The sequence below is a fragment of the Diceros bicornis genome, chromosome 10 (assembly GCF_020826845.1).
Source record: "Diceros bicornis minor isolate mBicDic1 chromosome 10, mDicBic1.mat.cur, whole genome shotgun sequence".
NCBI lineage: Eukaryota > Metazoa > Chordata > Mammalia > Perissodactyla > Rhinocerotidae > Diceros > Diceros bicornis.
The window spans coordinates 81,914,906-81,932,111 of NC_080749.1; the positions used below are offsets into that span (position 1 = coordinate 81,914,906).

General features: G+C 44.1%; 1 protein-coding gene across 1 annotated transcript in view; it reads left to right on the plus strand.

Moving 5' to 3' along the window:
• The window catches only part of PARD3B (par-3 family cell polarity regulator beta), a 931,426-nt gene that overhangs the window by 2,529 nt on the left and 911,691 nt on the right, over positions 1 to 17,206 (plus strand). The window lies entirely within an intron of this gene.

The following is a 17,206-nucleotide window of genomic DNA, read 5'->3' on the forward strand; positions in this document are numbered from 1 at the left end:
TACTCCACGCAGTAGGTACTAATATCCCCATCTTACAGATGGAGGAAAAAGAGACGTGGAGAGACATGCATGTAGAATTGGGATTTGAACCCAGAAACTGTGTCTCCTTGTCCTTACTCTCAGTCATTAACTACACATCCCCCAGTAAGTTATTATGCATTGAAATTTACCCATCTTATTTATTATTTACAGTTTGTTTTAAAAAGACAGTTCTATCTACAAATTGCTACGATAACCTGTCAACCTGAAGATAGCAGTTTTGTTTCTTGCAGAGAGATGGGACATCCGCAAGTTCCTCTTGAGTATATCTTTTACAGTACAGGTGTACGTGTTATAGGGAGAAGTCCAATTTCTGAGACAAATATTGCAGGATTTGCAAATAAAGTATGAAAAATATTCCTCAGTCCTATTACAAATGGAAAAAGTTGGGTAAGATCTCTTAGATATCCAAGTAGAGAGTGCTGTAAAGACAGATTTGGCGGGAATAGGAATGTAAATTAAGCCTGATTCTTCGGGGGCCCTGAATAATTTAGATGAGAGGGAGGCAGATTTCAAGATTGAGGATAGCGTTGAGGTTTTCAGAGTTTGGAGGGTAAGGGAAACCCAAGGCGGCCACTCTGGATTTTGTGGGCAGCCTCAGAGAAGTGTCCTCCTCCTGCTGAGAGGAAACAAGGAAGACTGGTGTTTACGGAATGTGGGGAACCAGCTGAATCAGCATCAGATAAGCCAGAAGGAGGCAAGATGCTGAAGAAACTGAGGGACCTTTGGGAAGGCTTTATTTATGTTCTGAAATGTGGGGCTTTGAGGTCCTGCTGCCTCCTTGCTCCCTGCCTTTTGATGAACTCTACTGGGGAGGTGAATTGACTAAGGGGTGAGAATTATGAGTTGCTTGTCTTTGGATCCTGGTAGTTTATCTGTGTCCCAGGCTCTAGATCCAATTTAGTTAAGTAGTTAGTGGAGGGGAGATTGTCTTTAGGTAGTCAAGGTGGGGATCATTGAGTAATTAGATAAATTTATCACCAGAATTACCTGTCATAGGTGAATGGGTAATTGCATCATATCCTGCAGGTGCTCTCAACCCTGGTTGATCATTAGTTACTGCTAATTTTAACATTTTAAATAGTACAGATGCCTGAGTCCCTTTCTCCAAGATTCATGGTCAGTAGGTTTGGAGTGGAGCCTAGGCGTAGGCATTTTGAAAACCACTGCAGGCGATTCAATTGCCCAGCCACGGTTGAGAACCATTTTCTACTACCATCTTTTGATATCACTGAACTCATTTGATTTTAAGCTCTTCTGCTGGCAGATGCTGTGTCTTGGACAACTGCAGACCAACCTGCCATTAGCAACTGTCCCTCTACTCCTACCCTGAATGAATTCTCACAGCAGGTGCTCTAATAATTGATTAAACTGAACCTTCATTATATATATGTGTGTGTATGTATACACACACAAAATGAAGTTGAAGTGAATAAGGCAAAGACTTGTTTAGTGATGAGAATGTATAGTGTGTTGGAGAGTTGAAAGGAATGAGATAATATGAACATTGAGTTCATGGGATAGTAGGTATGCTGGAATTTTTAAGAAGCACATTTGGGACTGGCCCAGTGGTGTAGTGGTTAAGTTTGCATGTTCCACTTTGGCAGCCCAGGGTTCTCAGGTTCGGATCCCCGGTGCAGACGTATGCACTGCTTATCAAGCCATAGTGTGTCAGGTGTCCCGCATATAAAGTAGAGGAAGATAGGCACGGATGTTAGCTTAGGGCCAATCTTGTTCAGCAAAAAGAGGAGGATTGGTAATGGATGTTAGTTCCTCACCAAAAAAAAAAAGAAGCAAGTTTGTGGATCTGTGTGTATGAAAATACATTTTTTTTAAAGCAAAAAAAATTTGATAAGACTTTTCAAAATGAATCTCTTCTGTAATCAGATATTTTGAATAATTTGCTTTACAAGTTGAGACCAGCTTCTCAGACCTGAACAAGAGTAACAAACTCGGGTAGCTGATTCATTGTGGGATCAGAATCTAAGAATTTGTACAATAACGAGAATCTGGTATGATATTGTATGGAACTAGCCTGCAAGAATAGGCTAGAACTCTTGCATTCCTAAACTTTTTGGCTTTTGATGTCTTGTTTCCAGATTTTAAGGGTCTTGTATACATATCTAGGACCACAGTGGATTCCCGAAATGCTTTTCTATTTATCGGGCGCCGACTGAGCGCTTTATTTCCCGTTCAGTTCTCCCCACTCCTAACGTGGGGACGGGATGCTCTGCCAAGCATGTGGACAGGTCTGACTTATGGTCAGCGTGGCACGTGCTTCTCACTTGGTTTTGGTCCTGCCGCTTGACTTGCATTGAGCAGCCTCTGAGTTTGCAAACACAGGGCTCATGGGGCCTGCTGTGACCCACAGACGTGTTTTTTCAGTTCTGCTCAGTGTTATATTTTGACTTGGTTGTCATGTTTAAATATTTTGAGATTTCATGCAAAAGTCCAGATTTCTGTCATCTTTGGGGGAAAAACAAATCAGAAGCTCTGACAATACAGGGCTTTACTTGCCCACATAGCCACCGTCAGTTGGAGCTGAGGACACTTGTTTTCTCTTTAGAAGGCGTGTTACAATCTAGTCTCCATTATTACCTCCCCAACACTGAGTGTAAGTTGTTGTCCTCATGCTTAACTTCTTACTCTGTTCTTGTTTTCTTACTTGGGACCCACTTAATGAATTGTTGCTCTTTTCCTGGCCTGCTAGTCGGCATTTGAGTTGGTAGTCTCTGGACCTTCTCTTCTCTCTCTTGCTCTCTCCCCCACCCCCCTCTGTGTGTGTGTGTGTGTGTGTGTGTGTCTTTCTCTTTCTCTCCCCTAACACACACCCTCTGTGTATAATCCAGTGACCTACAGATAGACTTTGCTGACTCGGGTTTGGGCTGCAGTTTAGTTCATCTGAGCTGAGTTAATTGTTCCGTGTGGGCCTGGGAGCCACAGCCCTGATTTGTAGTTTGGGGCACTGTGCTCAGATGGCTTAGTTAACCAGGTATTCATTCCCAGGGTGTTCTGTGCCGTGGATCCTCTTTCAGAAAGTTGGATAAATGACAATGTCAGATTTTTATGAAACTATGTTTTCTGAGGGAATTGATTATTAAAATCAGCTGAGGAGTCTTAAGAGTGCAGAGCTTTGGGCCTCTCGAGGAAAGCCTGCAGCAGTGCAGCCCGACAGAACTTTCTGCGATGATGGAGACGTTCTGTATCTGTGTTTTCCCGTAGGGTAGCCACTAGCCACGTATGGATGTTAAATACTTGAAATGTGGCTAGTGCAACTGAGGGACTGAATTTTAAATTTTAATTAATTTAAATGTAAATAGTCACAAGTGGCTTTCCTTACCTGACAGGTCAGGTCGAAAGCTCCACTGATGATTTCTCTCAGCTGCGTTTGGAAACAGCTGGTCTAAAGCTCAGATCCCAGGCAGTCCTTGACCTTCTTATACATGTTGCTTCTATTCTGTTGAGAACTTTGCCATCAGAAAGGGATCCTCATTTACTCTTTGGTATCTGCAGATGGTAGAGCCTTTAAAATGTTAATCCTCCACCTAGACGTGAGCAGAAACCAGCTGAGTTATTGAACAAGTGGAGGTCTGCTTCAGCTTGCGCTTTGGTGCGGCAGCTGAGGATGTATGTCCTCCGTGTTTGGTGTTAGATGGGTGGTGGGCTAACAAGGAGCGGGGAATACAAATCTGGACCTTTCAATGAGATTGAAATGCTGCTTGATGAGCTCACCCGGCATTATGGGTCCAAATATCTGTATGGCTGCAGCCCGGATCCCTCCCCTGAACTCCGAACTCTGCATATAGCCATCTCCTTGACACCTTTGCTTGGCCAGCAGGTAGGCATCTTAGACTCAGCATGCCCTAGAAGGAACCCTGATCCCTTCCTCCAGATCCACTCCTCCCATGATCTTCCTGTCTCATTAAATGGCAGTGCCATGCTTCTGGTTGTTCAGGTCAGAAATCCTCATAATCGTCCTTGACTGCTCTTTCCTCTCATGAGCCACATAAAATCAGATTGACTCTGGTCCCACAATATACCCAGAATCTGGCCACTTCTTACACTCTTTTGTGTTAGCATGCTGGTCCTGGGATTCATTTTGCGTTGGACGTTAGTTTTCCTGCTTCTGCCCCTGTACCCCCCTGTACAGTCTCTTCTCAACACGACAGCGAGAGTGCAGTTCTAGTCAAGTCATGTCATTCGTCTGTTCAGGATGCTCCGATGGCTCCCATCTCTCAGATGGCCTATCAGGTGCCACATGACCTGGCTATCTGTGCAGAAATAGTTAACCCAGCAGGCCTGACCCCCTGTCCTTGGATCTGCCTGCAAGGCTGGCCCCTGACTTCCATCCAGGAATTTAGATTTGTGGAGGGTTCCCGCTGTTCCCTGGTAAGAATGGCTCACTGTGCCAGAACTGTTTATGCCAACAATATGGTTTATGCTGAGCACCTGCTCTTTTTCTGGGGGTCTGCAGTTTTTGTGTATGCTAGCAGAGGGTCCTTATGTTGACCAGCCTCCAGTGAAAACCTCGGATGCTGTGTCTCTAATGAGCCTCCTTGGTAGACACCGTTTCACGTGTGTTGTCAAAATTTGTTGCTGGGGGAATTGAGCGTGTCCTCTCCACTGGGAGAGCACCTTTGGAGTCTTATGCCCAGTTTCCCCAGACCTCACCCCATACTCCTTTTCCCTTTGCGGACTTCGCGTTGCATCCTTCTGCTGTAATAAGTCGTAGCTGAGAATGCCTAATGCTGGGTCCTGCCTGGGAGACCCCCTAGTGAGTCACTGGCCCCGGGTGGTCTTAGGAACCCTGACACAGTATCTTTCCCCCTTCAGACCTCGTCTTCCACCCCTCTCTCACTCTCCCCCAGCCACACTGATCTCTGGGCTGTTATTCAGGCGTGTCAGACAGGCTCCCACCTCCGGTGCCGTTTCCTCTGCCTGCAGTATTCTCCCCACTCACCCACCTGGCTGGCTCCCTCATCTTTCTCGTTTAAAAGATCATTCCTTTCTCCCTGGGGCCTTCCTGACCACACTGTTAATAATTGTAGCCCCTCCACCCACACTCTGCATTGCTCTCTCCTGCTTTATTTTTCTCCACAGAGCTCATACCTCCCTCCTATACTGCTTATTTTAACTGTATTTATTATCTGTTTTTCCCCGTTAGAATGTTGGTTCAGTAAAGGTGGAGATCTTGGTCCATTTTGTTCGTTGCTGAACCCCTGGCTCTTACGAGAGTGCCTGGTACTTAGTAGGCTGTTGATAAATTCCTTGTTGAGTAAATAATTCTTTTATCGTGTGTGCATCATCATCTGTTACACTTATCTCTTGCTCCCTTACACACTAGCTCAGAATAAGTAGCTTAAGATAACACCCAGCAGGCCATGGAGAAGGCTCAGTGTGATGTTTTCTAGGTCTGGGATGTTCAAGGTTGGTGTCTTTGTGCACACGTCTGGTGCCCCAGCTAGCATGGCTTGAATAGCTGGGGGCTGGCTGCAGTGGCTTCACGGGGGCACATGTCTGGAGCCCTGGTTCTTGCTGTTAGCTGGGTTCCTGGTTCTCCTTCCTGTGGTCTCAGGATCTGGTCCTCTTCACATGGCCTCTTCCCAGGACCTCTACAGCAGGGTAGTTGGACTTCTCACAGGGCAGCTCAGGGCTCCAGCGAGTGTGAAAGTGGAAGCTGCCAGGTGTTCTTAATGCTCAGACCTGCAACTGGCATGATGCTTCCTGTCGTGTTCTGTTAGTGAAAGCCGGTAACAGGTCCAGCCCAGGTTCAAGGGAGAAGATTACGTAAGGAGCTGAATACCAGTAGGTATAGTTCTTTGGGGGGGGGGCCACCAATGTAACAGGTCACAGTGTTGTCCTAGGTGACAGGAATGTGAAGATTAACCAGTCACTGTCTCTAGTTTTGCTGAGTTTCACAGCCTCCTGGGGGGCGAGGCACACGTGAATCAGCCAGTTTTGCTCCAGTGGTATGTTCACTGGGATCCAGTGTAGACAGGAATGCTCTTTGAAGACACTGAGGCTATTTTGAAGGATGATGAGGAGTTTGCCAGGAGGAGGAGTGGGTGAGGCCTTCCAAGTGGAAGGAGCAAAGGGAGAGGGCATCATCTTGGGGAGGGAGTTGGAAGAGTTGAGCGTAGCCCGGGAGGCGTGGTGATGCACAGAGTAACTCGGACCAGACTGATGAAGGCCCTGGCGTGCCACCCTAGGGGATTTGCATACTTCCTTAATGTAGCTGTTGGTTTTATTACAAATACATTCACATTTTACTCCCTTTGCATGGGTCTAAAAATATGTGTATGGGCTTAAAGAGGAGGATTTTTGGAAAACTAGATAATATTTCTGTTAGGGCCTCATCAACCATTTGGTTACACTGGTTGTGACACCTTCCCCAGCTAGACTGCTCTCGACAAGGTTATCAAGATCTGGTAGCTAAAACCCATGCGTTCTTTTCAGTCTTTGCTTTTGATGATGTCCCACCTTTTGAAACTCTCTACCCATGAGCTTTCCAGGACTTTTAACCATGTCTCTCTCGTCTCAGTCTTGGCAAGTGCCCCCAACACTACTTCCTTGTGTGCTGGTGCATCAGGGCGCTAGCCTTTCTCTCAGTGGGATCTCATCTGCTCCGCGGCTTCAGCTATCCTGAGATACACACCTCTGGCCCTGAACTTGCTATCGGCTCCAGTATCCACCTGCCTCTGGACTGTGCCACCTTGATGTCCCACATACATCTCAAGCCCAGCCTGTTCTCTGTAAACCTGCCTGTCTTGTTCTGTGGCTGGTTTCTCTGTTTCTGGTGCCATCATTCACCTGGCTGTCTAGTCCAGAAACCTGGAAATCCTTCGTTCCTTAATGATTTCTCCTTCTCATATTCCACCACATGTCTGGTTGGTCAGAAAGTTCTTTTGATGCTTCTAGTGAGATCTCTTATATCTGCTTCCTCCTGTCCACCCAAAAGCCATGCCATTTCTCATTTCTGCTGTTGGGAATTGCAACAGACCCTTAACTGGCCTCACTGCCTCTGCTAGCTCCCAGCTCCTCCACACCATTCTCCACTGAGGACCTGACAGCTGCACATCTGATCATGTCTGGAGTACGGCTGGGAATATTTAGATGGTTCCATCACTTTTAGGTGAAAACCCAAATTTTGCTTCCTGTTCAGTCTCTTTTCTGTTCCTTTATTTCCTTTAAATTCCTCCATGCAGGGCCGGCTCAGTGGTGTCGTGGTTAAGTTCCTGCATTCTGCTTCGATGGCCCAGGGTTCACAGGTTCAGATCCAGGGTGCAGACCTACGCACTGCTCATCAAGCCATGCTGTGGCAGATGGGCACAGATGTTAGCCCAGGGCCAATCTTCCTCAGAAAAAAAGAGGAGGGTTGGTAACAGATGTTAGCTCAGGGCTAATCTTCCTCACCAAAAAAAAAAAAAAAAATTCCTGCATGCAGTTTAGTGTTCTCATGCTTTCCTCACCCCAGGTAAACCAGCCCACCCTTCAGGATGCATCTCCAGCTTCCTCTTCCCTAGTAACCCCCTCCCTCCCTTTCCCAAGGCTTGTGTGCCCAGAGCTCTCCACGCTTGTGCTTTTTTTTTTTTTACAAAACCTACAGCTTACGTTATACTGTTTATCAGCCAGGGTCTAGTAACTTAGTAGACCACCCAATGACAGTGGCTTATCCCAGCAAACGGTTCTCTTTTGGGGCGGGGGGCGAGGTGGGAGCTCTGACTCCCTTTAGCCTTGGAGTTTTCTGTGGATCCCCTGCACAGTGCTGACTGATGGAAAAAGTGTGGAGGACACTACAGGAGATTTGGGGCCCAACCTGGAAGTGGCAGACCTCACTTGGTGTTCCACTGGTGGCACTAGCCGCGAGCCCTGTCTGGACGCGGTGGGCTTGGGAATGTCGTCCACTAGGATATAGGAGAGCAACTAGCCAGGCTCTGCCACCTCCTGCGATCATTTTGTCTCCCTACTATGCTGTGAACTCTTCAAGAACAAAGAATGAGTATTTTATTTTCCTCTCCCTGTTTTATCACAATATCTGATATAGTATGTATACCATAAATGCTTGTTAAATTGTATCAAATTTCACATCAATTTCTTTCATAAAAATGAGAATGACCTGTATTCAACACAATGTTTTGTAGTTTGAAACCGTTATATGTGGTATAGTTTTTTTTTAAAGTCTAAATGCAACTTTTCTCTTGATTATCTTCAAATAACTCATCATATCCACATTTGCTGTCGGCAGTAGTTTAGTGGTCCATTATATCTGCCACATTGATTGTCTTAAATCACAGCTTCAAATTCTGACAGGTTGACTCACTTCTCAGAGTTTTGAGACTGAGTGCTCTGTAGTTCTGGATTTTCAATGAAGCAACATTGTAATGTTTTTGCTTTGTGAAGATTTGTGCCATGCTGTCTCTTATATTTGAATGATGTTTGAATTTCAGTGTCCTATTCATTAATTTCATGTTGATTTTAAAAACAAAATTCTGGATTATCTCAGTTTGGATGGATTCTTTATTTTCGAAAGGCATGGTGTCTGTGTCTCAGGGGCTGCCAAATTAGGCCTGCCTCCTGGCTCTGGGCTCAACCATTCTTCTGATTGCTGGACTCGCACTTTTTGGATTGCAATGAGATAGAATTGCAGATACCAGGACACAGGCTGGTAAAAGCTTGCAGTCTCAATTAGTCTCTGTCAGATTCAGTACCAAGTATCATCCACATAAATATGCCCTATACTGCATCTGTCCTCTGCCTCAGGTGAGGTGGTTAAACTTGTGGGTGCTCCTAGGCTCTGCAGGAGGAGCTGGTGGGGCCCACTTGGTGATGGAGGCAGATAACGGAAGACGTGTCGGCGACTCTTGGCTAAGCCATTCTCAGCAGGACCAGAGAACCACGCTGATGGGAAATGGGGAAAATCAGACCCATTTTATTGCTCCATTTGAGGCAGAAATTAAAGGCAAGGGGGAGCTCCAATAACAGACTTCTGATATCTTTTTAGGGAGGTTTAGGGTAAGTTTTGCCACTATATTATAGAGACATGAACCCTAGAAAGAGTGACCTCTAAGCAAACACGGGCTTTTGACAAGGGATATATAGATATAATTTGTAGTCCTTCCTCCTTATAGGTATAGGTGGCCTATTTTGGGGAAGGGATACAGAGATAGTGGGGTCCCTGACTTAAGAATGGTGGGAAGTAACTACAGTCTCTTAACCCCATCTGCATCACATTAACAAGTATGCCATGTATTCAGTGAGGCCTTAGTCAGACCCCCAAGTAGTGGATGCTTTGCTGCAATCATCTGTAGCAATTAAAATGTCACTTCAGTCACTTGAGAAGATTCAGAGAGCGACTTTGGTCAAGCCTTGTGTTTTGTGTGGGGATATAGAACAAAGTAAGGCATAGTCCTGCCCCATCAGGCTTATAGACTAACAGGAGAGAGAAGCATGTAAATAAAGCACAGGTGGTGGAGAAGCCCAGCGTGCTGGGCAGAGGGAGCAGTTGACATCGACTTTGCTTGGAGCGGGGAGAGATGGGGAAGTCATGCGGGGTTGTCTCCGGGAGTAATACTTGGGCAGGGTTTCGAAGGATGGTGGACATTTGCCAGGGCAGTGAGGTGGGGAAAGAGCATTGGAATGGGTGGGGGAAGCAGCCTGCCACTGACTGAAGGTAAACAAGTGGGGTTTGGGGCAGGGGAAGAGAATATGATTATGGAAAATTCCCCAAGGTGCTTGTGGGCAGGAGTAGTGGGGAATGAGGCCCTAAGAAGAAGGCAGGTCAAAGGCAGGAGGCCTTTGTTATGAGGAGCTAAAGCGCTTGAGTCATGGAAGCGTTCTGGGCTGGGTGGTGATGTTCCATTTGCCTTCTTGTATCGATTGCCCTGGAGGGTGGAGACAGAGGGAGCAGAGACGGACATGGAGGCACTGGTCCAGGTCCCTGCTGTGGGAGTGGAGGTGAGATGATTGAGGCAGAAGAGGAAATGGGCTTTGAGATTTCGGGGGCAAAGTAATCAGACTTGGCAGTTGACTGTATATGGTAAGGGAGGTATGGGTGGAAATGGAGAGGCAGCAGCCTGAGGTTTACGTTATGCAACAGACATTTCAATGCTTACACCTGTGTCCTGGGGCTCCAGAACAAGTCAGACGTGGTTTGTGCCCTCAGGGAGCCTCGTGGAGAGGGAGAGGGGTGGGAGAGACTGAGGACGGATGAAAGGGTTGCTGGGGAGCGTTGAGGGCCTGGCTGAGGTCATAAATCATGAGTTCACAACAGTGCCCGTCTTTTGCATCAGTTGTTTGCCATTGGATTAGAGCCTTGATTTGAGATTGGGATTTGAGGGCAGATGTGGAAAAGATGTGTCGTCCAGAGATAAAAGCAGTCAGACTAAGCCCATGAATGTATGAACTATGTTGGTGGCTTGCAGACTTTTTTTGACAGAGATTCCCAGTGGCTAGAAGCCCTCTGTTTGCCCCTGCAGACCTGCTGTTGACCTTTCTCCAGCCTCCGCTATGACCGAGGAGGCTGAGCGGTGTGCACTGTCTCCCTCTCTGGCTCCTATTTGCGTCAGCCGTGGGGAGGCCACAGGAGGACAACAGAGGGTGGTCAGCCCACTCCTTCCGGGTCCCTGTGGGTTGGCTGCCTCCTTTACTAAAGGCCATCACTGCTGTCAGTAAACCCTCCCCGCCTGCCTCTCTCCACCAGATCGGCATCCTCTCCTTTCCCTGGCCCCTTGGTCCTAGATGATGGCAGGGACACCACTGTTCTGAGCACTGCCCGTTCATGTTTTCCTTCATAAATAGTTTCTATTTTCAACTCCTAAATGCCTAATTTGAGTGAACCATCTGTTGCTGCCAGGATCTGTGCTGATAAATACAGTAACAATAGGTTTTCCTTCATGACCCAGTACCCACAGCACGCATACACAACTGAGATAAAAGTTTCATGAGGGACTTACCCTTAATGTGAATGATGCCCTCCAATTTTTTTATTCTATCATTTTATTTTTAAAAAGTCATTAGGATACACTAAATTGATTTCAGTGCCCCCTGATGGGTTAGGGCCCATCGTTAGAAAACCGCTGGGGCTACCTGACGTTTAGGGGACCCTGGACGGGTCATGGGGTCAGGTGACTCTAGAAATCCCCACAGAGCCAAGATCCCATTGTTTTGTGGATTGAGATAAAGTGTGAGGCTGAGGTAAAGTAAATTAGGAAAGATAAATTCCTAACATCAAGTATGCATTATAAGTGTTTAAATGAATTTTTCTTTGGATTACAATGCCAAGTACCTTATGTGTATAATAGATAAGATTTGAATCTTGAGACTTGTGAATGGCCGGCACGTGAGCTGAGAGTCATCTTGGCCCAGAAGTCTGGGTGGCTTGATAAAATCTCGAAGAAATTGAAGGAGTTGTACTTGTCATCCCATATTTCTTTCGTCATGACGTAGTAATAGTATTGATAACTTTAAATATTAGGTTCTGGATTACTTCCTTTTGTAGCAAAGAGTTGAGGAAATGCAAGATGGATAAATAATCCTTGTCTCTGTATTTATAGGCACATTTGTAGGGATTCAGTAGGCTTAAGTTTTGACAGCAGTGTTTGAGCAGAGACATTTTCCCAGAATCTTAAAAAAAAAAAAAAGTCTAACTGCAGTTCAGAAATTTCTAGTAAAAAAAACAATTGTTTTTTGGTTACTGCAACTAGTTTTGCATTTGAGATCTTTCTGTCTTTCGCTCCACTTTTGTCTGTGGGTGGGGAGGGCTACTTGGAAGTGTGTCTCTGGATGGCGGTCCCTCACTCTATTGCAGTATTAGTTTCCTCCGGCTGCCACGACAAAGTGCCACAAACTGGGTGGCTTAAAACTACAGAAGTTTATTTTTTCACAGTTCTGAAGACTAGAGGTCCTAAATCAACGTGTGGCAGGGTCAGGCTCCCCTTGAAGCCCCGGAGAGAGGAGCCTTCCTTGCCTCTCCCAGCTTCTAGTAGCTGCAGACGTTCCTCAGATCTTCTCCGATCTCGGCCTCCATCTTCACACGGCCTGCGCCTCTTCTCTTATAAGGACACCAATCACATCTGATTAGGGCCCACCCTAATGACCCTGCTTAACTTGATTACATCTGTAAAGGCCCCATTCACAGGTGCCAGGGGTCAGGACCTTGACATATCTTTTTAAGGGACAGTTCAACTCATTTTTGAATTGCTATTCAGTTTAGTGAATTTTCCCCTGCTTTTATGATAAGAGACTTTGGGGAAATTCTGTTGATTCCTCATTGCCTTCCCCACAATGTTACTCTCTTTATTCCTCAAGTTTTGGCTTAAAATGGTACACAGATAACTTTTTTTTTTTTTTTTTTGAGAAATGAAGGTCTTATGGTCTGGTATCATGTACTACTATCTTTTCCACTTAAACATCTTGGTATTTGTGCTCTGTTGTCATCTGCTCTTCAGGTGGCCTATTTGAGCTTCGTGTTTCTCCTAAATTCCATCCCATCCCCTGTCTTTCATGGTCTGGCTTCATCAAGCATTGATTGAAGCCCAGGGGCAGGTGTGAATTGCATTCCTGTTCAGTCTGTAGTTAAGGTGGCCGTGGAGGTGGCAGGTGGGTGTGCTTTTGCCGTACAGCACAGTCCCTTTCCTTCTGGGCTTCACGGTCCCGTTGGAGACATGTGTACGTATTGAAGAGGAGGCAAGCAGCAACCAGGTGCCAGATGAGTTCTCTGGCATTAAGAAGGGAGAGAGCTCACAGTAGGCTAGAATGGCCAAATGTGAAAAATGGATAGAATTTAGATAACTGAAAGAAAGGAGTGGGGAGTGTTCATGTGGCAGAAACAAAGGAAATAGAAACATTGTGACAGTTCTCAAACTTATTGGTCCCAACACCCCTTTTCACTCTTACATTTTAGAGGACCTGAAACAGCTTTTTATGTGGATTATACCTATTTCTATTTACCATGTCAGAAATTAAAACTGACAAATTAAAAATATATTTATTTAAAATAATGAACCCATAACAAGTTGAGATCACTTATTGTCATGAAAAATACTATATTTTTCAAAGCAAAAGAAAAATTTATGAAGGCGAGTGGCACCGTGTAACACTTTTTGTAAATCTCTTTGATGTTTGCTTGTGAGGCAGCTGGATTCTCAAATCTGCTTTCTCTTTCGATCTGTTGCAATATGTTGTTTTGGTTGAAATATATGAAGAAAATCCTGCTTCACATAGATGTGTAGTTGGAAGAGGGAGAAGCATTTTAATAGCTTTTTCAGATAATTGTAGATATGTTTTTTGAATACTATGTGCAAATCCAACGAGTGATGTTTTGTTTCTATCTTTCTTTGTCATACGTTACTTATATCACAGTTTCTGTGGGTTGGGAACCGGGGCACAGCTTAGCTGAGTCCTCTTCTTAGAATCTCACCAGCTACAGTCAAGATGCCAGTGAGGCTGCATTCTCAGGCAGTTTGATTGGAAAGAATCTGCTTCTAAGCTCACTCAGGTTGTTGGCAGAATGCATTCCTTGCAGCTGTAGGGCTGAAGGCCTTGGCTTTCCTGGCTACTAGCTGGAGGCCAGCCTCAGCTCCTAGAGTTCACCTTCTTTTCCTAGAGGTCCTTGCAGGTCCATATCATGTGGACTTTTCCCAACCTGGCTGATTACTTCATCAAGCCTTCAAGGAGGATCTCTAAAGCACATTGGCTAGCAAGGCTGAGTCCCGTATAACATAACAGTCATGGGAACGACCTCTCAATAAGTGATGGTTTCTTAAAAGGTTAGCTGCAATGGGGAGTCTGAAATCATAGCAGTGAAATTGTCATACTCTGCTACATTACAATTCATTGGTTTGTGTTGTCTGTTGAATAGATCGATCCGTGCGTGATCTTTTAACACCATAGATTGGTCATTCGGAAAACATTGGTTCACTGAGTTATACTAATGTTCTAAATGTTGACACATTTCATTATACAATTTCAAAAACCACATCCATTGATATTCCCATCCATTTCATCTGAAAAGTATAAGTATTGGGAAGCTGTCAAGCTCACAATGGTGGGTACAAGTTTTCTAAAATTTTAATTTTTGCTTTATCATTGGCAACAAATACTGTCATTTGTTTTCTTTGAAGTGCCTCGGCTCACATCATTTCATTTTTGAGAAATATCTGCCAAAAGCTCAAGTATAAGTAACTATAGTTTGTCTGTCAGTCATTCTTTCATTGAACGTGGTGCTCCGTGAAAAGCCAGTCCATTCAGCTCAGTCACGAGTGCTTTTCCTTGAGGTGACCGTCATCGTAGGTCGGTGTGCAGAAATGCTTTGTGTGTCCTTCCTGTTTCTTCACTGACAGTGTCAAAAAGATGTGAAATCAAGGGTCGAAAATTAATAAATTTTTTGTTGCTTCATCAAGGGCATTCTAAAGTTAAACTGGCCCTTGTTTTAAGTGCAGAGGAGTGGCAGTGCAGAATACGACGACTACTAGCACAGTTTACTGCCTTGATTCGAGCTAAGGCACCAGCAGTCTTACCCACCATTGCTTTCACACTGGCAGCACAGGTGTCAGCGTAGTTGTTCCAAGGATAAACCGTGAGATCCTAAAACGTTATTCAGCACGTTGACTGTTTCAGTGCCAGTGTTCATTGTCAGGCAGTCACAGCCTTCAGTCAGCATCAGCACCAAGTGGTCGTCTCATACACAGGAAAGAGCAACTTTCGTCACGTCTGTAGATTAATCCACTTGTAAGGCAAAGGTATTCTGCAGGTGGGGTGTTAACTCAGTCTTCACACTTGCAGCCAAATCTTTATTTGAGGAGTCCCTGTATTGTTGGAAAGTGGCACTGTCGTACCTTTTTTTAACTGACTTATCGTCCAGCAGGCATTCATCACTGTCAGTTGTGCAAGGTTTTCCTACGTCCCAGTTACTGTGTGTGCTTCTCCAGCTAATGCAGTACGATCCCTTACCCGGCAAGGTACGTTAGTGGCTTTTTCATCTCCAGTTCAAAAAGCTGTAATAATGTTTGGCTTTTAAAGTGCTCATCATGTCTGCATTTAAAAGTGTTCACTTCCTGGGGCTGGCCCCGTGGCATAGTGGTATAAGTTCAGTGCGCTTTGCTTTGGTGGCTTGGGTTCACAGATTTAGATCCCAGGCATGGACCTACACCACTCATCAGCCATGCTGTGGCAACATCCCACGTATAAAATAGAGAAAGACTGGCGCAGATGTTAGCTCAGGGCCAGTCTTCCTCAGAAAAAAAAACGCAAAAACTTCGCTTCCTTTTCTGTTAAATTCTTAGTGATTTCAAAATGATGCTACAACTTAACTATTTGAAAATGTTTCATCGTGTAAGACACGATAACGTAAATTACTAATATCTCTTAAGGATAAGGAAAAGATAACTTTCATATTTTTGTCTATTTACAGTTTTACCCAGTTCTTAAAAAATCCTTTGGTAGATTCTTCCCTTCCATGAAGCAGAGACCTCTGGTGCATCAGTTTGGTCGTTTTTTAGTTTTTTTAGATGTGGATAGTACAGCTGTGGTGGGTTGAAGAAGCAGGTTTTCTAGTCCCCCCTTTTTAGATGTTGGATTTTTTTTTATTGTGGTAAAATGTACGTAACATAAAATTTTACCATTTGAGCCAATTTTAAGTGTACAGTTCAGGAGCATTAAGTACATTCACATTGTTGTGCAGCCATCACCACCATCCATCTCCAGAACTTTTTCATCTTCACTAACTGAAACTCCATACCTATTAAACAACGTCTCCCCATCTCCCCCTCCCCCAGCCCCTGATAATCACCATTCACTGTCTGTCTGTATGAATTTCACTACTCTAGGCATGTCCTGTAAGGGAAATCGTACAATATTTGTCTTTTGGGTCTGGCTTATTTCACTTAGCATGTCTTCAAGGTTCATCCATGTTATAGCATGTATTAGAATTGCCTTCATTTTTACGTTTGAGTAATATTCCAGTGCATGTAGATATCATGTTTTGTTTATCCATTCTTCCGTTGATGGACACTTGGGTTTCTTCCACTGTTGGGCGCTTTTGAATAATGCTCTGTGAACATAGGTGTATAGATCTGTTGTGGTCTCTGCTGTCAGTTCTTTTGAGTGCCTACCTAGAAGTGGAATTGCTGGATTCTATGGTAATTCTATGTTTAACTTTTTGAGGAACTGCCGTACTGTTTTCCACAGTGGCTGCACCATTTTAGATTCCTACTAGCAATGCACAAGCATTACAGTTTCTCCACATCCCTGCCAATGTTGGTTATTTTCTGTTTTTTGTTTGTTTGTTTGTTTATAATAGCCACCCTAATGGGTGCAAAGTGTCTAATTTCTCCTTTTAAACCAATGATGTATCTTTAAATATAAAAAAGTTATAAATTTTCTTTTATTTTAGAATGAAATATTAAATTCTAAATTGTAGGTATTTGATATATTTGAACATTTAGAAATAATTTGTGAGAAGATTTAAAATATTGTAAATTTGTGAAAGGACAAATAAAATGTGTAAATAACCTTTTAGAATCACCTGGGGAAAAGTTTAGGTCTGTGGCCCTCCTACAAGGGTCTTGAGACCCCCGGGGTTCACAGACCTCACTGTGTGGACCGTGTGTTGAGGTATAGTACTGGAAGCATGTTCACACTGTTTCCTTAGGTGGGTAAAAGCTCTTTCTCTTGGTCTACAAACCTATTTACTATGAACTTCAAAATATTTTTTTTTTTTTTTTTTACAATCTGACAATTTTACATCCAAGACTTAGATTTTTTTTTTTTTTTTAAAGAAATAACAACTCAGTTGCCATGGAATTAAGGCTGGGAAGGTAGAACGTTCTGTCATTGACTGGGAACCTGCTTAGGATCTGGCAACAGAGGGTGGGAATAAATTGTGCTTTACTGATAACAGAAATATTTTGTCTGTTATTAATCTTCTTTAATATTTTTTAAAGATGACCTAAGGAGGATGTACATATCTGTCTTGTAAAAGACTTCTCTGAAGCAGCAATTACAGAACTTATTTAAAACATCTTAAATACATTGTTAGAATGCCAATTGGCATTTAGAATATTCTGCTGTTACTATGCTTAGAATAGCAAAATAGCAAAACAGTCTCCATTGGATTAGATGATTTCAAGAAATGATTGAAATTTGAGTAAAGAAAAAAATTAAAATAAAA